We start from the raw sequence: 24,570 nt of genomic DNA on the forward strand, positions 1-24,570 counted from the left end.
TTGAGAATCACCACTTCACTGAATTTTGTGAGATAAATGGGTACAAACATGAATACTCCTGCCCTAGAACCCCCCAACAAAATGGTTTAGTAGAACGCAAAAATAGAACCTTACAAGAAGCTGCTAGAACCATGTTAAACGAATATAATCTATCTAATCAATTCTGGGCTGAAGCAGTTAGTACAGCATGCTACATTCAAAATAGAATCTTAATTAACAAATTTCAAAATAAAACCCCCTATGAAATTTATTATAATAAAATTCCTAACTTAAACTATTTAAAAGTATTTGGGTGTAAAGTCTTTATTTTAAACACTAAAGACTACTTAAGAAAATTTACATCAAAAACAACCCCAGGAATATTTTTAGGGTACTCAACCACTAGTAGAGCATATAGAGTATATAACAAGAATACCCTAAAAGTAGAAGAAACAACAAATATAAAATTTAATGAAGACACTATAGATGAAACTGAAGATACAGAAAATACTAATCCAATAAACAGAGAAGATGACGAAACTCAGCCTGAACCAATTGAATCTGAAGAACAAATCACTAATTCAAGTGACATACGACCAACCAGAACAAGCACAAATCACCCATCTGACCAAATATTTGGTGATCCAACTGTAGGAGTAAGAACTAGGTCATCCTATAGAAACCAGAGTCAAATAGCCCTAATTTCAAAAATTGAACCCAAAACCATAGAAGAGGCCTTACCAGACCCAGATTGGACTATAGCAATGCAAGAAGAACTGGCCCAATTTGAAAGAAATCAGGTATGAGAATTAGTACCTAAACCCATTGACAAAACCATAATTGACACTAAATGGGTTTATAGAAACAAGTTAAATGATCAAGGTGAAATAGTAAGAAATAAAGCCAGGTTAGTAGCCAAAGGGTTCAATCAAATAGAAGGGCTAGACTATGATGAGACCTATGCTCCTGTAGCAAGACTTGAATCCATTAGGATGCTGTTGGCCTATGCAGCACACAAAGGATTCAAGCTATTTCAAATGGATGTAAAATCCGCATTCTTAAACGGATTTATTAAAGAAGAAGTATACGTAGGTCAACCCCCAGGATTTGAGGACATAGAACATCCAAATTATGTCTTCAAATTAAAAAAGGCCCTGTACGGACTAAAACAAGCACCTAGGGCTTGGTATGAACGACTGTCCAACTATCTAATATCAAAAGAGTTCAACCAAGGTCAAATAGACCCAACTCTTTTTGTAAAAACCTTTGAAAACGACATCTTTATAGCACATATTTACGTCGACGATATCATTTTTGGATCAACCAACTCAAAATTTTTAAAAGAGTTTACCAAACTAATGGAAAATGAATTTGAAATGAGTCTAGTAGGTGAACTAAATTTCTTTTTAGGTTTACAAATTAAGCAAACCAAGGATGGAATTTATATCTATCAAACTAAATATGCTAAGGAATTAATTAGTAAATTTGGAATGGAAAATTCAAAAATCATTAATACACCAATGGCTACTAATGTTAAAATTGACTCAGACTTAGAAGGAAAACCAGTAGACTTGAAATACTATCGAAGTGCGATAGGAAGTCTACTGTACCTAACTGCAAGTCGACCAGACATCATCTTTGCAGTAGGTATGTGTGCAAGATACCAATCTTGTGCAAGAGAGTCTCACTTAACATTAGTAAAAAGAATCCTTAGGTATGTTAAGGGAACACTAAACGTAGGACTTTGGTACCCTAGATCGTGCACCCTTGATCTAACCGACTACTCTGACTCTGACTATGCCGGGTGCAAGCTAGATAGAAAAAGCACAAGTGGTAGTTGTCAATTTTTAGGGCACTGCCTAGTAAGTTGGTCAAGTAGAAAGCAACACTGTGTTGCCTTATCTACCACTGAAGCTGAATATATAGCACTAGGTGAATGCACATCTCAGTTACTATGGATGATGCATACCCTTAAAGACTATCAACTTGAATATCAAAAAACAAAAATCTCAATTGATAACATAAGTTCAATAAACCTAACAAAGAACCCAATTCACCACTCAAGGACTAAACATATAGAAGTAAAGCACCACTTTGTAAGGGATCATGTAGCTAAGGGTGATATTGTACTCAACTATGTTGAGTCCAAATCAAACCTAGCAGACATCTTTACAAAACCCTTACCTGAACTTGAGTTCAGTACACTTAGAAGACAAATAGGAATGTGTTGGGTAGAATAGATACCTTCAACTCAGTCTTTTTAATGTTTTTTTTTTAATTCTAGGCAAAACTGATTTTTCAAAATCCCTACTTTACTAGACTTTCAAAAGTTAGATTTAGCCTAGGACTTTCCCCCTAAAAATCATGTTCCCCCAGGACTCAGCCAGAGCATCTCACAAACACCTAGGTTTACCTTAATTGTGTTTGTAAAACATAGAACGGTGTGAGATGCATAGGGTACAGCCTGGACTCGAGAATGCTTATTTCTGTGCATCAATATGAGTCTGGGCGTTAAATATGTGATTAACAGCAATCAAATCAAGTCTTCCAGCCTTAGTCAAATCTAACTGGATCAATTGACTTGACTTGACTTGACTAACCAAGTGAACACTGTTGCCCTCTAGGCAATCAACAAGTAGCTAAACGGTTAGACAGTGGGTGAAGGAAATAATAAGTTTAAGCATGTCTGTACTTAAGGGATCTGATACCTGATCAAAACAAATCTTTACTCATGCTTGGACTTTAGGGCTCTGATACCTTACTAAAACATAATGAAAAGCCATTAAGAAATAAGGTTATCGCTTCTACCTTGCCTTAAGTATTTTTGAGAAACATTTCAAAAACATACCTTAAGCAGCTTTCTCAAAAACTTTCTCCGAATTTAAAACTTTCAAATGTTCTCTACTTTAAAACTTTTTTTTAAGTATTATTTAAAAAAAAAAATTTAAGTTAAAAATTTCTAAAGTAGTACTATTTAAAACTTTGAAAATTTTTTTCCTTGGAAATTTTCTTTAAACCTGAATATTTTCTTTTAAGAAAATTTTTGAAGTTGCACATCTTGTTTGAAATTTTCTGAAGTTGAATATTTTCTTTCAAGAAAATTTTAAAGTTGAAAATCTTGTTAGAAAATTTCTAAATTTGAAAAATTTCTGAAGTTGAAAACTGTGTTTGAAAATCTCTGAATTTAAAAATTTTGTTTGAAAATTTTTTGAAGTTGAAAATCTTGTTAGAAAATTTTTAAATTTGAAAATTTTGTTTGAAAAATTTCTGAAGTTGAAAACTGTGTTTGAAAATCTCTGAATTTAAAAATTTTGTTTGAAAATTTTTGAAGTTGAAAATCTTGTTAGAAAATTTCTAAATTTGAAAATATTGTTTGAAAAAATTTCTGAAGTTGAAAACTTTGTTTGAAAATTTCTGTATTTGAAAATTTTGTTAGCAAATTTCTGAAGTTGAAATTTTGAAAAATATAGCTATTTATCTCGCTCCTTGCCTAAGTTAAGGGGTTTTCTGCTAAATTCTGTCTTGAAAAATAGCTCATTTTTTATATATGGCAAAGGGGGAGAATAGAGAAATTCAAAGAAAGAAATAATAGAAATTCAAATTCAAAAGGGAGCTTGTATTAAGGGGGAGTTAAGGGGGAGCTATGTTTATGCTTATTTTGCTATCACGCCTATCTTGTTCTTATATATAACTGCATATTTTTTCTTAACATTGAATTTCGGTTGCCATTATCAAAAAGGGGAAGATTGTTGGTGCGGGAAGCATCCGACGATCGAACCTTAGTTTTGATAATGGCAAAGGATTCAAAGTTAAGCTTGTGGTGATCTAACGTGTTGAATAAGTGTTTCAGGAAAGTCCTAGCTGCGGTTAGGCAGGTGAAAAACCCTAAGGGGTGGTAACCTTAGGTCCTAGGGGGCGGTAACCCTAGGTGGAGGAAAACCCTAAGGGGCGGTAACCTTAGGTCCTAGGGGACGGTAACCCTAGGTGGAGGAAAACCCTAAGGGGCGGTAACCTTAGGTCCTAGGGGGCGGTAACCCTAGGTCCTAGGGGGTGGTAACCCTAGGCAGAAAGTCCAGTCGGTCTGGAGGACCGGACTGACATCAGGTAATCTCTCCTGAGGCGAGTAGGTGAGGACGCATTTCCCGTAGAGGGAACAGTAGGCATCGGGTCGACCTAGGGTTTCCGGTAGGAAATCCGAAGTCAGACCCGGACAGTCCAAAGACTGTCGTTTATTCTCTACTATGTTTTATCAGATTCTAACGCTGTCTTGCAGGGTATTTTGCTCGGACTAACCTTTGTTTGCAGGTGAGGAACCTGCTGGAAAAAGGGGTCCGGGCGCCCGGACGTCCGGGCGACCGGAACAGGTCCGGGCGCCCGGGACCAAGTTTTATCCCCTGCACGACTTCGCCACGTGGAGCATCCTGGTTGGTTGGCCACGTCACACTCCAAGCGCCCGGAATGGATCCAGACGCTCTGAATGTCATATAAAAAGAGGGTCGAGGTGTAGCTTCAAAACAACAATCTTCTAAGCTTTCTTTTGTGAAGTGCTGCATACGAGACGACCTTGAAGTGCTACTACTCGACGTCGACAACCCAAAGCTCAGACTCTTCGATCTGTTGTTGTCAGTATTAGTTTACTTATTGCTTTAATTGTAATTCAGATTGTAACTTTTACGAATTATAGTTGTTGCCCACCGGAAGTGATCAAGGATCGCGGGCCTTCGAGTATGAGTCGATCAAGACTCCGAACGAAGTAAATCCACTGTGTTCATCTGCTTGTGTTTCTTTCATTTCCGCTGCGTTTTTACTCGAGTGTTTTACGATTCCGATAAACGTACAATTTAGCCACGAGCGCTATTCACCCCCCCTCTAGCGCTTTCGATCCATCAGGAGCATCCACCTACGAATCTAACACGGTGAGATATGACTCTTACCTTCTAACCAATTATATGATGCTATTAAAATATCGTGTAGAAGTCTATGTAAAAGTAGGACTAAATATATAAATTCAAAGAAAGACTATGCATGCTTATTTGAACAATTTGATAAAATTCAAACTAAAAATACAAAATTAAAAGAGCAAATGGAAAAAATCAAAATTAGAAAAAGATTTTGTATGTGTTGGTGCGGTTAGCACTAACAGTCTAACTCAAGTTTTGATAAATGACAAAATAGGTTAAGTTAGTCTCGGTGTTATCTAACACTCTGACCGAGTGTGCAGGAGAAGCCCAGACAGGTCGACGGGCTGATCTGATGTCTGGCACGAAGCCCATCTAGGTCGACGGGCCAACCGGATAGTTGGCACGAAGTCCAAATGGGTCGACGGGCTGACCGGACGTTTGGCACGAACTCCAGCTAGGTCGACGGACTGACCGGATAGCTGACACGAAGCCCAGACTGGTCGAAGGGTTGACCGGATGTTTGGCACGTAAGTGAAGGTAAGTCACTGGAGGAGAATGACTATGAGGACGCGTTCCCGGGAAGGGAACATTAGGCGTCGATCTGACTTAGACCCATTTTGGATATCTAAGTCGAGATCGTGACTAGATTCCGGTCTCGAGGAGACGAAATCTAATTAATATTTTGTTTGATTCCCGGAGGTGAATTTCTATCCGCAACGTCATTTCACCACGTGGAGCGCCCTGGTTGGCTCGGCTACATCATATTCAAGGCGTCCTGAAGGTTTCGGGCGCCCCAAACCTCCTATATAAGGAGGGTCAAGGCTGGAGTCATGAACACAACTCACGATCTGCTCTTCTGTGCTCCTGCGACGCTGCAAAAGCTCTCCGACAAATTGCTAATTTGTTTGTATTTTCTTTTTATTGTCGGTTGTTTTAATTTCTAATAATTCCTATACTTCTTTTGTTTCCATATTTCGAATTATTAGTGCTTTCCCATCGAAAACACCCTTGTGTGCGGGCCAGGGAGTAGGAGTCGACACAGGCTCCGAACCAAGTAAAAAATTACTTGTGTCATTCTTTTTTCTTTACTCTTTCCGCTGCGTATTTACTTACTCGAGAATTTTTTTTAATCGATATTCACCCCCCTCTATCGAACGCTTTGATCCAACAAGTGGTATCAGAGCAGGTACCACTCTGATTTGGTGCAACCACCAATCAGATAGGGGGTGAAACTAGTTCCTTTTATTTTTTTCGGTTTTTAGATTTTCGTAATTTTCCAAACTGGTACTATTACCTTTTTGGATAATTTTTTTCGTCGCAATCAATCTGAATTGGTGCAACACTAATTTAGTTCTTAAATTATTACCATATTATCCCGCACTACTAATCTAAGACCTAGTCTTGGGACCTTTTTATATATTTTTTTACTTGTGTGCAGGATGTCTCAAATTGAAGGTTTCAGCACAGTACGTCCTCCCCTGTTCAACGGGGATGATTTTTCGTACTGGAAGAAGCGGATGGAGGTCTACCTGAAGACGGACTTCGACCAATGGTTCAGCGTCACAAGAGGCTACAAAGCACCAGTCGACAACTCCGGAATCCCACTGGAACCAAAACAGTGGACTCCGGACATGAAGAAGAAGCGCTAATGGATTTCAAAGCACTCAACACGCTTTAATGCGGACTGACGAAAGAAGAACTGAACCGGGTAGGACCCCATCAAAATGCTAAGGAGTTATGGGACAAGCTGATCGAACTACACGAAGGAACAAGCGATGCCAAGGTAACGAAACACAACCTACTTTAAATAGATTATTTAACATTAAAATGCAGGAAGGAGAGACGGCGAGTCAGCTTCACGCGAGGATTAAGGACATCCTCAACGGACTCCATGCAATAGGTCATCAAATAGAGACCGGGATTTAATAAAGTATGCCTTAAACGTTGTTCTGTGCAATAATTTGTGGGCATCTATCGTGGATGCCTACAAAATCTCTAAAAATTTATCAAAATTAAAACTAGACGAGCTATTTTGCGAATTAGAATTGCACGAGCAAACTAACGCCGGAACCGAGAAAGGTGTAGCTCTATTTGCAAGTTCATCCAAGGAAAGGACGAAGAACAAACCTAAGGTTGAGGATGAGTCTGACCAGGACTCTAAAGAAGAAGAATACCTGGTGAACCTGATAAGAAAAATGTTCACTAGGAGAAAGAAAAGCTTCAGCAAGAAGGACTTGCAAAAGATCAACTCTCCAAACGAACCGAGGAACGTGACCTGCTTCGAATGCAACAAGAAGGGCCACTACAAGAACGAGTGCCCGAAACTGAAGAGCGACAAGACAAATACATCCAAGAAGAAAGCTCTCAAAGCGACTTGGGACGACTCTTCCTCGGACGAATCAGAGGCCGAAGATCAGAAGCACCAGAGCCACCTTGCGCTGATGGCCCTCGAAGAAGAATCGGAAGACGGGTCCAAATCTGAATCGAGCCACGAGTCTGTACTCGTTTCCGAAGGTCCCGACAAGGTCAATTTTAATTTAAATAGAAAATTTTTAAAAATTATTGCATGTTTGAATAGTAAATTAATTAAATTAGAAAAAGAAAATAAATTTCTCCTTGAGGAAAATCAAAACTTCAAGGAACAAATCAAAAATTCAAATCCAACTCAAGACCTAACACAAACAACCAAGTAAAGCTTGGGTTCCGAAAGCGTGCTTAACTACGCAAGTAGGACTTAATCAATACTACATACCCAAAGAAAAAATATATTATGTAAAATCAAATAATCAACTCAAAAACCAAAATAGCAACCTAGACCAACAAATTTAAAATCTAAATATTTTAAAGCCCACCAAGACTTAGAATATCACCAAGTCAATTATAACTATAAAAAGAATAGACATACACCAAGAACTAAAAATCAAAAATAAAGGTCAATAATTCAGAGGGAGACTCCAGAATAGCTGGCACATCCAAAACTAACCTACCCGACATGGTAACCCAAACTAACCTACCCGGTAGGGTAATTAGGACTAATTAGAAAGGGACCAAGTTTAACTTCACCTATGGTACTGGTGAAGTTTTGGATGATAGTATGTTAGGGAAGTTTATTCTATGCATGTCTAGGAAGATATTGCTTCGACCTGGTGCATTTTGTTGGAACCCTAAGGTTGTTTTGGTGTGATCAACAAGTTAAGTTAGGTCCTGTGTGTTTCTAACCTTGTGTCTAAGTGTGCAAGAGCTTAGGAGCACAGTTACTCGAGCGGAAGACGCAGTTAGCGAGAAGGACAACACGCGGTGTGTCCAAGGGACGAGGTGTTGCGGAAGAGTACACCGGCGGACGAGAAGGAAGCATGCGATGGTTCTGAGGACGAAAGCCGGAGCGGAAGATTTCTCGGGGAGCAAGAGACGCAGCTAGCGAGAAGGACGGCACGCGGTGCGTCCGAGGGACGAAGACTGAAGATGAGTACGCCGGTGGATGAGAAGGAAACACACAAGGATTCCGAGGGACGAGAAGCCGGAGGGAAGCCCGCTCGAGAAGACCGGAAGTTGGGTTCGGGTGAGCCCTATTCCGGATGTCAGAGATCACCTAAACGAGCGGATCCGGAGTAGAAGACCCGGACCAAAGACGAGCTCGGAGCCGAGAGCCCGGATGCATTCCGGGCGCCCGGACCATCCGGGCGTCCAGAGTCTGGTTTTTGACCAGATCAAGGTTTGACTTGATTTGAATGTTGGGTGTAAAGGTTTATCCCCCCAGGGCGCCCAGAATCCTTCCAGGCGCCCCGACCAAGGCTCTATTAAAACTTTTTTAAAAATCAATTTTTCAGAACTCAAGCATTCTTTCTACACTTGTACGCTTTTCTGTAGTTTAACATCATAATAGTTTTTAAATATTCATTTAAAAAAGTTATTTTGAAAACTCTTTTAAAACTTTTTTAAAAAAAATCTTTTAAAAACATAAAAAATTCTTTTAAAAATTCTTTTAAAAACTCTTTTAAAACTTTTTTAAAAATTTCTTTTAAAAACTTTAAAAAAAATTCTTGTAAAAACTTTAAAAAATATATTTTAAAAATTTTTTAAATAACTTTTAAAAATTCTTTAAAAAAACTTTAAAAATTCTTTTAAAAACTTTAAAAATTATTTTAAAAACTTTTAAAAAACTCTTTTAAAACTTTTAAAAATTCTTTTCAAAACTTTAAAAAAAATTCTTTTAATAACTTTAAAAAAATATTCTTTTAAAAACATAAAAAAAATTATTTTAAAAACTTTTAAAAATTATTTTTAAAAATTCTTTTAAAAACTCTTTTAAAACTTTTAAAAATTCTTTAAAAAACTTTAAAAATCTTTTAAAAAATTCTTTTAAAAACTTTTAAAAAATTCTTTTAAAAACTTTTAAAAATAATTTTTAAAAATTCTTTTAAAAACTCTTTTAAAACATTTAAAAATCATTTTAAAAATTATTTTAAAAATCATTTTAAAAAATCATTTTAAAAATCATTTTAAAAAATCATTTTAAAAATTATTTTAAAAAATCATTTTAAAAATTATTTTTAAAAGTCTTTTAAAAACTTTTAAAAACTTTTAAAAATATTTTTAAAAATTCCTTTAAAAACTTTTAAAAATCATTTTTAAAAATTGTTTTAAAAAACTCTTTTAAAAACTTTTTAAACTTTTGAAAATTCTTTTAAAAACTTTTAAAAATTCTTTTTAAAAATTCTTTTGAAAACTCTTTTAAAAACTTTTAAAAATCATTTTAAAATTTCTTTTAAAAATACTTTCAAAAACTTTTAAAAAATCATTTTTAAAAATTCTTTCTAAAACTCTTTTAAACTTTTAAAAATCATTTTAAAAAATTATTTTGTAAACTCTTTTAAAAACTTTTAAAAATATTTTTAAAAAATCATTTTATAAATTCTTTTAAAAACTTTTAAAAAATCATTTTTAAAAATTCTTTTAAAAACTATTTTAAAAAATTTTAAAATCATTTTCGAAAATTGTTTTAAAAACTCTTTTAAAAACTTTTAAAAATTCTTTTAAAAAATCATTTGAAAAATTCTTTTAAAAATTCTTTTAAAACTTTTAAAAAATCATTTCTAAAAATTCTTTTAAAAACTCTTTTAAAACTTTTAAAAATTCTTTTAAAAACTTTAAAAATCATTTTTAAAAATTGTTTTAATAACTCCTTTAAAAACTTTTAAAAATTCTTTTAAAACTTTTAAAAATTCTTTTAAAACCTGAAAAATTATTTTAAAAACTTTAAAAATTATTTTTTAAAAAATATTTTAAAAACTTTTAAAAACTCTTTTAATACTTTTAAAAAAAAATTAAAAAACTTTAAAAAACTCTTTTAAAACTTTTAAAAATTCTTTAAGAAAAAACTTTAAAAATTCTTTTAAAAATTTGTTTTAAATTATTTTAAAAACTCTTTAAAAATTATTTTTAAAACTTTAAAAATTTAAACACTTAAAGAATGATTTTACAAATTCCTAAACTTTAAAAATTACTTTGAACATTCTCTTAATAATAATAATAATAATAATAATAATAATAATAATAATAATAATGATCATTTTACTATTAGTCTTACCTAAATAAAATCAAAACATAAACTCACCCTCATTTCCTACCTATTGTAGGAAACTACGTGGATATTGGACAGTGGTTGCTCCAAACATATGACTGGAGATCACATCAAATTCGAGTACATTAAAATTAGACACCACTTTATCAGGGATCATGTCACTAAAGAGGACATTGAACTCAAGTACATTGAGTCCAAATCTAACTTAGCTGACATATTTACCAAACCCCTCCCTGAAAGTGAGTTTCGTAATCTACGCAAAAAACTAGGAATGTCCTTAATACACTACGGTTAAAAAAAAACTATTTTCAAAAATAATATTTTCAAATTCTAGGATAAAACCTTTATTTCTTTTAAATCTTCCATTTCTGGAGTTTTAAATCTGTTTTAGCCTTAGACTAGGATAATTCCTTAGAAAGCATGTTCCCCTAGGGCTAGTACTTGAGCATCTCACCAACACCTTAGGATACCCTTGTTTGTGATTGCCAAATATAGAAAGGGGTGAGATGCATAGGTAAATTGTCTGGACTTAAGATGCTTATGTCAGTGCATCGATATAAGTCGGGGTGTTAAATACCAAACAGATATTAATCATGTTAAGTCATTCAGTTTAGTCAAACACTAACTGATGCTTAGACTTAACTTGACTAACCAAGTGAAAACTGTTATCCTCTAATAGTCAGTGAGTAGCTAACTGGTTAGACAGATTTTATAATGTCAGGTTCAGGGGGAGGTTGATTATTTTTATACTTATTTTAAAATTAATTTTTGAAAAATACCTCTTTTTAAATCAAGTCAAACCTAAGTGTTTTAAAAATTTCTTTGGATTTTTCAAAATTAGTTTTGAAAGTTAAAATCATTTTTGAAAAATTAGCTTTATTTTCAAATTTTAAACTTTTCAAATTCAATATTGAAAATGACAGCTTATAAACTTAAGTTTAAATTAGCCTTATTTTTAACTTATAAACTTTTCTATGGATTCTTCATTTTGAAATTTATGGTATTGTATACTACTTAAGTTTAAAAACATATTTTTGAAAATTTATTTTGAAAATTGGAGGTTACAAACTCAGAGTTGAAAATAAAATTTTACTTAGTTAAGTTTTACAAACTCAAACTTGATTTTACTTAGTTTTAAAAACTTGACTTGTAAATTGAACTTAACCCTAATATTTTTTACTATCTTTGCAAATTATGTTTCCAAATTGCAAAACTCTTTTCGAAAGATTAAGTTAAAATTACAATTATCTTTAAAGTTAAACGTAGCTACTTTTTGAAAGAAAAAAAAAAAGAGTTAAAAGTTTAAGTTATTTTTATATGTTATACTCCCCCAAGATAATCTGACTTACATTTCTAGATTATTTTTACTTTGCATTTTTCAATTACTAGTTGTTCTATGTTAATCTTTGGATGAATGTCAAAGGAGAGGGTTAGGTGGTTAAGTTAGTTAAACAAAACAAACAGCAAAAATAACAAAATTTAAAAAGCTAATTAACAACCTTATGCTTGTTTTTACTTGCATAATTTTTTCACTAACTTAACCAGGTTGTCATTGCATCAAAAAGGGGGAGATTACTGGTGCGGTTAGCACTAACGGTCTAACTCAAGTTTTGATGAATGCCAAAATAGGTTAAGTTAGTCTCGTTGTTATCTAACACTCTGATCGAGTGTGCAGGAGAAGCTCAGACAGGTCGACGGGCTGACCTGATGTCTGGTATGAAACTCAGCTAGGTCGATGGGCCGACCGGATAATTGACACGAAGTCCAAACAGGTCGACGGGCTGATCGGACGTTTGGCACGAAGTCCAGCTAGGTCTACGGGCTAACTGGATAGCTGACACGAAGCCCAGACTGGTCGAAGGGTTGACCAGATGTCTGGCAGGTAAGTGGTGGTAAGTCACTGGAGGGAAATGACTGTGAGGACGCGTTCCCGGGAAGGGAACATTATGCGTCGATCCGACTTAGACTCATTTCGGATATCTAAGTCAAGATCGTGACTAGATTTCGGTCTCAAGGAGACGGAATCTAATTAATATTCTATTTGATTTTTAATTGTGCTAATACTCTATTTTGCAGAATATATATCTTATATTTACCTCCGAACTAACATTTTCTTGCAGGAAGGAATCTGCTGAAAAATGAGGGTCTGGGCGCTCGGGATGCATATGGTTCCGAGCGCCCGGGAAGGATCCGGGCGGTCGGAGGTGAATTTCTATCCGCAACGTTATTTCGCCATGTGGAGCGCCCTGGTTGGCTCGGCTACATCATATTCAGGGCGCCATGAAGGTTTCGGGCGCCCCGAACCTCCTATATAAGGAGGGTCAAGGCTGGAGTTATGAACACAACTCACGATCTGCTCTTCTGTGCTCCTGCGACGCTACGAAAGCTCTCCAACAAATTGCTAATTTGTTTGTATTTTCTTTTTATTGTCGGTTGTTTTAATTTCTAATAATTCCTGTACTTCTTTTGTAATCCATATTTTGAATTATTAGTGATTGCCCATCGAAAGCACCCTTGTGTGTGGGCATTGGAGTAGGAGTCGACACAGGCTCCAAATCAAGTAAAAAATTACTTGTGTCATTCTTTTTGCTTTACTCTTTCCGCTGCGTATTTACTTACTCGAGAATTTTTTTTAATTGATATTCACCCCCCTCTACCGAACAGTTCGATCCAACAGTATGTTTAAATTCATATGCCCCATAAAATAATTTTTGATACTATGGAAGATTAAGTTGGTATTTGAGAAATTATAGTGACCAAATTACAAAAATCACAAGAAATAATATTTCAATAAAATATTTAATTAATCCAGTAGATAATAATTTATTATAGATATCAAAATTTATTCTAACTTATTAAATTAATTTTATGTGCATGTTAGAAATTAATTTGGTTGAATTATTAAATGCATTGAAAAAATTAATTTTTCTTAAACTTTTAATTTTTCTACTTAATTGTCTTTCTGTGATCAACAAAGAGGTTATATATTAGCAGATAAATTTTTAAAATCTTTCAACTGTAATATAAATTTTCATGATTTTTTATCAAAAACTGAAATTTTAAATTAAAAATTTTTAGAGATTATTTTTTTTTGAAAATTTTGAATTTTCCAAAAGTAACTGTTAGATTTTGAATGTTTAGAAAATTTATCAAAATTTTTTGAAGAAAAATATATTTTTAAGTACTTATTTTGCAAACTTCCATGTCTATAAAGAAAAATATTTTCTAACTAAAAGAAAAAATAATTTTTTCATGCAAATTTTGTTTATGATTAGATTGATTCGATTTAATATTGACAATTTTTAAGATTTTTTTAAAAATTAAAATAATTTTTAAATTATTATTATATTATCTAAGGTTAAAATCTTAGAAATTATTTTATTTGAAAAATAATTTCACTAAAAATACATAATCTTAGATCATCTTGAATTACCCTTAGAAATTTCTCTCAAAAATTTCTTCTATTTTTATCTTTTCCATTTTTTTATGTGACCAAATGAGTAGAAATTATGGGGTTTAAGTTAAGGGGAAGATTGCAAAGTTATTACTTTTACTTAATTATAATATTTTATTTATACTTAATTGCAATATTTGATGTTATGATTATTTTTATAAATCATATTTCTTTTTTGTTTGCCCTAATCTTAATTCAAGTTGATACACATCAAAAAGGGGAAGATTGTAAGTACCCTAAGTTAGTTTTGATATGATTAATTGAATTAAGTTAGACTCTATATATTTAATGTCTTGTGTCTGAGTCTGCATGAATTTAGGAATACAAAAATTGAGCAGAAGATGTAGCGAACGAGAAGGATGACATGAGAAGGGGGTCGATAGACTCAATGCATCCGAGACACGAGGAGTTGTAGAGAGTATACCGATGGAATGAGAAGAACGCATATGACGCATCCAAGAGACGAGAAGCTGGGAGAAAGCCTGCTCGAGGAGAAAGTCAGAATTAGGTTCAGGTGAGCTCAGTTCCGGACAATCGGAGCATCATCCAAGTGAGCAAAGTTTGAAAATAGTCAACTCAGAAGTTGACCATGAAAACTTGAAGACCTGAGACGCTTTAATTGGCTTGAAGCGCCTCAGATGCTCAATAGAGATGCTACTAATCGTGGGACTTGAGGCGCCTCCGATGGATTGGAGGCGCCTTGGATGAATAGTAGCCGAGGAGCCTCCAGCTGATCTGAGGTGCCTCCAATGAATAGTAGTCGTTAAGGAGCCGTTGTAATGCGGATAAACCTCAGCTCATTGGAGGCACCTTAGATGTCATTGGAGGCACCTTAGATGCCATGTCAGCAAACAGTTATTTTAATCAAAATGCTATAAATAGCGTCCTAGAGGTAATAGTTCAATAATACATTTAGAATAAACTTATGTACTTCATTTCTGAGCTTCTAACTATTGTAAGAGGATTCTCTGCCTCTGACTATTGTCGTAGCAGGAATTTTCTTTTAGTATTTTCAGTTGGTTTCGATTAAATACCATCTAAATTGTAATCAAGTAAATCATCAAGTTCCTTCCTTATTTTTATGTTATTTATTTTTAATTAATTATATGTCCTTGCTAAGCAAGAAAGTAAGAGAATGTTCTAACTTGTTTTGCAGGTCGATCACCCTCATCTAGTCGGTCCATTTGATCCAATAGCATATGAGTTCGCAATCAGAAGTGGAGTCTATCAACTGATTGATACGAGGAAGGGACAATAATCTTTTGAATATGTTTTGTTGAGGTCACGAAAATCGATAGAGACTTTCCTTTTACCTTTTGATTTAAATATCAACATCATATTAGCAAGCTAAGTAAGAAATTGAACCTTCCATATATTGCCCAGCTTCAATTAATTTGATAATCTTCGTTTGAATTGTGACCGAACAAGATAAGAAAGTTGGACGTACACCCTAGATACAAAAGCACAACACATTAATATTGCTACGTATATAGATACATTATTGTATGTTGACATCAATAGCTACCGTCAAATACTTTTTCTTCTCTGAGCTGCAAGAATATAACAAAATAATAGAGAAGTTGTCGGATCTGGTTAGTCAGGCTCATGATTAGCTGCCGTATGCCTCGCTACCAGAGCACTTTAAAGTGTCAAAAAAACCTCCATCAATCATTACTGCCCGGAGCATCAAAATAGAAGATTGAAAACAATTCATCACACCAACAGCACGTAAGCATTAGTTTTCCCTGGGCTTGAACTTAATTTCTTTGTTACTCTCATTAGTTTTGTCTGCTTTTGTTTTGCTTTTTCAGAAGGTTTTGGCAATCATGTTTGGAGTAACAAACAAACAAACGAAAAAAAAGAGAGAGAGAGAGAGAGAGAGAGAGAGAGAAGCATAACCCTTCTGGGGACAGTACTGGCCCTGCGACATTATTAATTTCTAGATCTCTATCAGAAAGACGACCAACCATGCATGGCCGCAGACCAAAAGATAGGCAAGAGTGCATGGCCGCCATGCACGATGTCAACTCCTAGCTACATCTCTCTTGTAGGAATTAGCCATATGCAATCGATCAGTAAGCGTGCGCAGGTGATCTAATTATTATCTCTATTCTTAAAGCCAGATAATATTCCACAACATCAAAGGTTAGCTAGCTAGTTTAATTAATTAATGTGAATTTAGATAATGCATATGGGATACTGTACATCATTTTCTGACGATAAATATACGATTCAGTAATATATATATATATATATATATATAAAGCACAATTACTGAAAAAAAAATCAGAATTTTAATGTCATCTCTAATTCTCTAATTCTCTTCCTCATGATTGAGTCGAGATGTTTTATCGCTAGATGTTGAGAATAGTTAAAAGATAAGATATATAGAGATTAAAACATGCACACAAAAAAACAATCATCGTGTTTGTCGCATGCATTAATCAGTGGAGAATATATACTTGTGTCTCGTGTTGTTCAAAGATAATATGTTGTCTTTCATAATGGAATTATGAGATTATGGATAAAAATAACAAATGTTTTGTCAAAGAAATCTTATTGTAACCATAATTTTAATTTATAATTTTGTGGCAGAACACATTGATTTGTGCCATGAAAAGTAATATATATGAGCACATTAATTAAGTCTAGAGTACATGAATTGGTAGCCATTACTTATTTGTTCTGAGGCCCATGCCAATCATAAGTGCAATGGGTGTTTTTATTAAGCATATAACTAGCAATTAAGAATAGCTTTGAGGGTATGTGGGTCATAGTGAGAGTTCATTTGTGCGGTCAATTCTTTGTCAAGTGATTGATTGCCAACTGCTTTGTTGGTTTCTACTAGCTTTCTCTCCTCGTTTCGTGTTTCACTGACAATATTGGAACTCGCGACAAACTCTTCGATGTTAATGTATTCGTTTCGTTTGTTTGTCGCTTGAAGAGAGAATGGTAGTGGTTTGTCCTCAAGTTGCCTATTTACCATTCGGTAATTCTTGTTGGTCAGAATCTGGCCAGCTAGAATTTTTTATCCTCCAATTAGAATGCATGCATGTACATGCATGTAATTAATGTACACATATGATATTACTAAAATACCCATATGTACACTTGCATGTATTGATTCTAGCTGACCAGATTCTGGTCATTTAGCATTACCCTTTACTATTATGGTTTTGGAGATCATGAGCACACATAGTGCGAAGAAAGCTAGGACAAGTGAGTTCTTCATTGATAGGTGTAGCTGCGCATATATATGAGAAAATATCTTAAAGTATAAGTTTGATTAGTTGACTATATGCTAGTCTAGTTAATGAACAACATGTATATCTTATCTAATTTTAAGGGAAATTAAAGAAGATATAAGCCAATAGATGAAAAAATTAAGAAGAATTTTGAAAGTTGATTACCTTGTATTCCTTTCCTCTTATTAGGGTTGAGATGTTTTTCTCAACGCATGTACTACATGGTGGCAAAAGGTGAAATATGCTGGCCCCCGTCAACGCGTCCCATGTACTACATGTATATATAAGCTACGACTAGATTATTAAAATGGATTAAATAAATAAAATGAACATCATAAATCTAGTGATGTCTTTTCATCGTGCTCATAATGTAACAAATTGTGTATGACACAATCAGTGTGGCATATGACATTGCGCTATGGCATCAACCGCATTAACGAAGTGGAGAATATACATTTATCCCTTGTATCTGTTGAAGGTCATTATGTTGTCTTTCATAATGTACATTAATATCTTTAGTCATATTTGAAATGTACATTAATATAATGTAATTAATGTAAAATTGATTCAACTCTATTAGAATAGATCTTATACTAATTAGGACAAATTTATTGAAATCATCAAGGCAATGATGCATTTCTTTATTGTTGTAGATGAAGTTGATTATGCCCTTGCAATCATGGATGAAATTTTTAAGGTAGGTTTTCATAGTTTTAGCTAGTTTCATAAGCCAAATTAAAGAACATTAATATACTAATTAGGATAGTACCTTATTAAATTAAGGCATAGCATGATGACCCCCTTGCTCTTTTGGAATTATGGAGCATTCATGCAAGGTGAAAATCAAAGTGAAAAGATTCACCAATCACTTCAATAAAACTATTCAATTATATAACCTCATTTATGCAATGCAATGCCTGAGTTTTCTCCCAAGTAAAATTATACTATTTATAAGTTCATACAATTAAATGGTATTTATTATTCCTAATAGCTTCTATCTACACTTGTCTATAGAATGCAAAGGAATTCACAATACATACATATGCATATGATCTAGATTGTATATAGGTTCAACTCTTTCAAGGATATTGCGAACTACATCATAATAGTTTTAGGAACTGGAGTTAAAGTCATGTAAATTAAGCATAATTAGCTGCCTGGTTCAAGAATATATTTTATTTGTAGAAGTTTAGTACATGGACAAGAGGCTGATATATCCTTGTGATGACCTAGAATACTAGCTAGGTACCTTAAGTTTTAGCATTTCTCATATAGATGTATAGTAATTGAGAAAAATTTAACATGCACAGTTTTCTACTAATAGGGGCCATAATTTAATGGTTATATAGACCTTGGGAACGTATTTGATTAATAGTGAAGAACAAAATCTTAAAATGACAATGGATATTTCAATACTGCTACCTTTTAGACTTCTCTTAATTAAACACCATCTGACAAACACAAGAGAAAAAAAAAGAATTAAGTGCCAAAAAACTATAGCTCTATCCTTTTTTCTCCCCAGATTAAATTATTAGATTAATGATATATGGTTTGACTAATTCCTAGTTCATGAGGTAAAAGTTGGTAATATATATAAATCTTCAACACTTAACATTATTGTAACATTTGTTAGTATTATTTCATTTGTGTTAAAGAATTACACAAAATTGTGTTAGTATGGATCACTATCCATAATTGAATTTCTCCCCCTATTGAAGAAAGACAACTTTCATTAATCTTTACATCATATAATATAATGTATGCACAAGAAAACAAGGTACAAGGTAATCAAATAATTAGAAATTTAATTTTCATGAAGTAAAAGGTAAAAGTTAGAAATTTAATTTTCAATTACATTAGCTACATACAAATTAAAACAAGGTACGAGCTAATCAAATAATTATTTAACTTTTCTCTCTCTCTCTCCATAACCCCACGGATTCTTGAAATCCTGTCATAAATCACTCAATGTTAACTCATTAAATTAAATGAACAAGTCTGAACACTATATATGTGTTTAATTCATAAACAGATCATAAGATAGTAAACTGCCATTTTTTTTATTAGGAATTCAACTTGTGAATCAAAAATAATTTTATATTATTTAATATATATTTTTAGCCTATCCATATCATTAGATATTGATTAACAACTCTTCCTTAAGATGATATTTTTGGATGGAACTTAATGTAATTTTAAAGTTATTTTGTTGTCGTTAACCTAAATTAATCCATTAGGATCCCCTCTTCCCCTACCCTTAACATAGTGGGTCATAGATGATGGTTAAAAATGAAAAATTAAAGCCAAGCTAGCTAGCCACGAACTTATTTATTTCATTTATAAATATTAGATATTTTAGCATGCACACCAAAGGCCAAGTTATACACGCATTTCATAGTAGTCTAGACATAAGATTTGCTCTACATACACTCGAGCAAATTCATCCACACACATATTCTTACACTATAACAGTAGTTAATACAACTAGCAATCATAGCTTTGAGGGTGGCATTACATCCATTTAATGCCATTTTTTGCGTAGGTCAATGTGAGTGTTCATTTGTGTGGCCAAATTGTCTGCATCATTGGAACTGTTTTTGTCAATTGATAGATCACCAATTGCTTTGGTTTCTCCTAGCTTTCTCACCTCGTTTCCTGTTTTTCCAACAACATTGGAACTAGAGGCAATTCCGTCAATGTTAATGTATTCATTCCCTTTGCCAGTCGCTTGGAGAGAGAATGGCAGTGGTTTATCCTCAAGTTGCCTACTTACCACTACTGTTTTGGAGATCATGAGCAAACAAAGTGCAAAGAAAGCTAGGACAAGTGAGTTCTTCATTGACAAGTGTAGCTGCACATATAAACAAACATCAATAAAGTGTATGCCTTATTCGTCTACTATATATGTGTGCTAGTTAAATTAGTAAATAATGAACATCATAGATATAGGTCCTATGTAGTACTATGGGCAAATTAAGAAAATATAAACAAATAAATGAAGAACAAGAATTTTGAAAGTTAATTACCTTGTATTCCTTTCCTCTAGGTAGAGTTGAAGTGTTTTCTTAAGGCATGATCTACATGTATATATAAGCAACGACTAGATTCATAAAATAGATAAATAAATAAATAAATAAAATAAACATCACAAATCTAGTGATGCCTTTTCATCGTGCTCATAATGTAACAAATTGTGTATCAGTGCGCTATGGCATTGCGCTATGGCATCAACCGCACTAACGAAGTGGAGAATATACGATATTTATCTCTTGTATTTGTTGAAGTTCTTTATTTTGTCTTCATAATGGAAATATGAAATCCTAGTAAGACCTCTATAATTGTTTTCACAAGGAACACTTTTCATCATCATTCTTTTTTGTAGTATACTCATTATATCAACAACTTTTTGTATGCAATATGCCCTTAACTATTGGTGTGGAAAAGAAAATAATGAGGGCATGCCCTTGTTTATGTGCCCTTAAACTTTACTAGCAAAATGTGCATTTTGAGCAACTTAAATTATTAGAAAGTATGATTAGCACCTTATTAATTTGCTAATAATTCCATCACGCCAATAATGTTCTTCAATACATATTTCAATATTGAAAGAAGAAGGTGCAATTCGATATGTCACTTGGTCATTATCAAAAACTGAGATATGATGCACACTTTAAAGGGACAACCTCATCTCCACCCATGTGAACTTATTGACATTGTTCGATAAAAAAAATCTACCCGTATTCTTTGATGCATACATTATTTTAATGTCATATAAAAAATTATTCAGTTAGTTTACAAATTGGAATGAAATAGTAATCTCCGTCCTGGAGCAACTCTCCTAGCTCAAATTGTTTGAAATGATTGAGGCACTTATGCATTACTTATGGATGGCTTCATTGCAACAATTGGTGTAATTACAGGGAGGTTTTTTAATTTTCCCTAGAGTCATTTCATGAGTCAAAAAGCCAAGTATAGAGCCTTATGAGTACAGTCCTGGTCCTAGCTTTTGCTTTAAGGTTATGATTACTCCATCAAAAGAACAAGCATGGGCATGATGTCAATTCTTACTCTTTTGGAATTATGATGCCTTCCTTGAGGAGTTCCTTTAACTCGGCTTTCACTTTAACTCGGTCTTCACTCGGCCGATAATATACTAAGAGTTTTCATAAGGCTAAATATTTTTACGCTCGATCGGACTTTGTTTGACCAAGCGCGTATACGCGCACTAGCTCTCACTCGACCTTCGGTCGGTAATATGCTAAAAGATATTTATAAGACTAAGTGCCTTTATGCTCAGTCGGGATTTGCCTAATCGAGCGCGCGAAGGCACTTTAGCTATATACCTCTCTTATCTTTCTCAATCTCGACTCCTTCATTCGACAGGTCGTCCTATCATAGCCCATATCAGTGTGTTATTCAAATATTCATAGTATGATCATATCCCAAGAATAAGTACCAAAATACATCTAAACTATAATTTAGTTGAGGTTAATACAAACAAAAGATTCAACAAGTTTAAACCTTTTATTTTGAGGATATAAGCAGGTCAAGCTTTCTATCTTGAATAACCCACGAAGAGAAGAAGATGTAGTAATGATTGTCTGTTAGTCGAATGAAGTCTCGCTAAACTATAGAAATGCTAAACACCATCATTGCTCAAAATTATGATGTATTTCAGAATGACGAAATGGAGAGACATTCAATTTATTCACAACTCCAATCCACATCTCAATTACTTGTAGATGTTAATGTCACTTACAAGGAAATAGATAATGGAGAGATATCCAACAGTGAGGATGAAGTTGTACTAATAGAGTCTAGTGATGAGGACTTAGAAACTGTTAATGTTGATTGGTTAGATGTTAATGATGATTCAATATTAGCATTATTGCTCATCAAGTAAGTTATGTTTCCATGTTGTTTTTTATTGGTGTCATGCATGTTTGTAAACTTTAGTATGTTGTGTTGTAATATCAATTTGTAGATATTATTATGGCTAAATAGCAGGCAGTAACACCCCGTGGCTATAAGGTTCTTCGGAGACTTATAAGTTTTTATATTATTAGTAATTCAAGTTCATATACTACTTTAATAATTTTCATACCTAAATATTTTTTCTTGTAGATTTATTCCTGATGGCCATCGTGTTGCATCTTATATCACTAAAAATTTAAAGAACAAGTATGCATTTCTAGTACTACATGGAGACATGTAGGCTATGAGATGAAGACATTTTATTATAATGAATTCGTATTAAGTAAATTTAATATATTTAGTTTTCCATAATATATTTATCTTTTCACATACCAAATTTTTAATTTATAATTGTAGAAAAGCTTTACATGGGAAAAATGGCAAGAAAAATAATTTAAAGTTACGCGGAATAGCTACTATGCCAAAGTTTACAGGGACCTTGTGTACTATATACGTAAAAGGACACTAGGTTGACGTATATTTTCAAGGCGACATAGAGTGAATGGATGACCACTTGGATTGTAGAAAGGTGGTAACAAAATGTCGAAAAAGCTCGATCAAATAGAAATACAAAACCAGGTGGCCCGAGCATTGAAATCACTCGGCATATGTCAAGATACAAATCTATTATTGAGCATGTCATGGATCTGGTGGGTTTAATTTAAAATTATACTTTGTAACAAATTTTATATTTATTGCCAAATTAATATAATTTTTTCCCAAATTATTTGTGTATGCAAGAGGGTGATCTTGTCTGACATCCCACATGTAATATTTCTTAAGACCCATAAGAAGAAAGATGAGACATTTGTCGATTCTCGATCCTAGGTTCTACATGTAAGATTATTAACTTTATTACATATGTTCATATATATCTTGATTAACTTTAGTAATTGTGATCAAATTAGATATTAATTATATTATTTTTTCACACAGGAGCAAATGACAGATAGAGTGTCACAGTTATCTCAGTCATCATTAGGGGGAGTCACAACTTCTATTCACCGACGCGCTGAATGAGATATATTATGATGTTGTTGGTGGAAGGACAAAAAACTCCACCCTTTACGACCTTGGCTCTCAAGCTAAAGTTGCATTTGATCATTTGAGGACTCCTAAGGGTCGTGTTAGTTCCTCTTCTTCTACTGAGATGCAATCTTTTAAGACACAAAAATGAAGAACTGCGCACTCAACTGAAGTCAATGGATGAGAGCATGACCGCTATGGATCAGTGGAGGGCCGCTGAGGAGCAAAAGAGGGCCACTGAGGACAAGAGGAGAGCCAAGGAGGATAGGAGTAGAGCTGCATGTGACGCGGATAATAAAGCTCTCTTTGCTCATATGCGAGCAGTCGTGGCTAATTTCGCCCACACCTAGACACCACATGGTTTTGAATCACAGGAGACTCAAGACCCATCAGACCGTAGTAATTAGCTTTCTTTGAGGTTTGTTCAATTATAATTTAATTTTTTATCATACATAAACTATGTAAAATATATTTAGTTTTGATATTCTAATCTACTCATTTCTAAGTATTATATTACTACATGTTTCAGGAGTCCCTAGTTACATATTCATCACGATTATCATTATCTTCTTTTTCTTCTTTCTATCCAGGTATTTTTTTTTTGTTACATGTAAAATTAGTTATACATGTTGCCTATAATAACATACTTTGTATGAAACAAAATGAACTTACAGTGCTCTAGAGGAGAAACTCGGAGAAGATGCTAGAGATGACTTTGCTACTGTTGCAACGACGATCACCGTTCTAGAGATGCTACTATCCCAGAGAAGATCACCACGTAGGAACCTTCATCAAAGTGTCACAAACCAAATCCCACTTGCCGGACGTTCTTCTCTGTGATCACCTTCAAGTTCACCATCGCATACCCCACTCCCTCTGATTGCACTTGGATGCATAGGTATATAGGAAGAAATCATCGATTTGTAACCGATGCTTTCATGGCTCTTAATCGCAATATACGTTGAGGGAGATGAACCAATCATCTCCTCAACATAGCGTTGCAAATCCTTTACAATGTAGCGATCTCCAACATCTTCCACTCGTCCAAGTCAATCCATAAGGGTTATATGACCACATAGACCATGTCAGTCACATAGACTACAAGATGATCATGTCATAAAGACCAGAGCCAAACATTAATTAGTCATAAAGACCAAATAAGTCATATAGACTATATGATGATCAATTCACAAAGACCAGAACAAAAATTAATTAGTCACAAAGACCAAATAAGAACATTCATTTCATACACTAGGGAAAATGGTTCATGCGACAACAAGCACAATGAGCAATAATTACTAAGAAGATTGTTTTACCTTACATAACTATTTTATAGAATGAATCAGAGACATTCTCATAATGGCACAAAACCTCTCTCCTTGCAGTACACATCCGTTATGAAGAAAATGT

The 24,570-nt window shown here is 33.8% G+C and overlaps 1 long non-coding RNA gene across 1 annotated transcript; it reads right to left on the reverse strand.

Annotated features, from left to right (window-relative positions):
* Positions 1 to 19,473: 19,473 nt before the first annotated feature.
* On the reverse strand, positions 19,474 to 20,266 carry LOC121968601. Its single transcript, XR_006108234.1, has 2 exons — positions 20,187 to 20,266; positions 19,474 to 20,011 (listed from the first exon to the last, which is right to left on the reverse strand). It is a non-coding gene; the product is annotated as an uncharacterized LOC121968601 (long non-coding RNA).
* Between the last annotated feature and the right edge of the window lie 4,304 nt (positions 20,267 to 24,570).

The sequence above is a fragment of the Zingiber officinale genome, chromosome 3B, assembly GCF_018446385.1.
Source record: "Zingiber officinale cultivar Zhangliang chromosome 3B, Zo_v1.1, whole genome shotgun sequence".
Classification (NCBI taxonomy): Eukaryota; Viridiplantae; Streptophyta; class Magnoliopsida; order Zingiberales; family Zingiberaceae; genus Zingiber; species Zingiber officinale.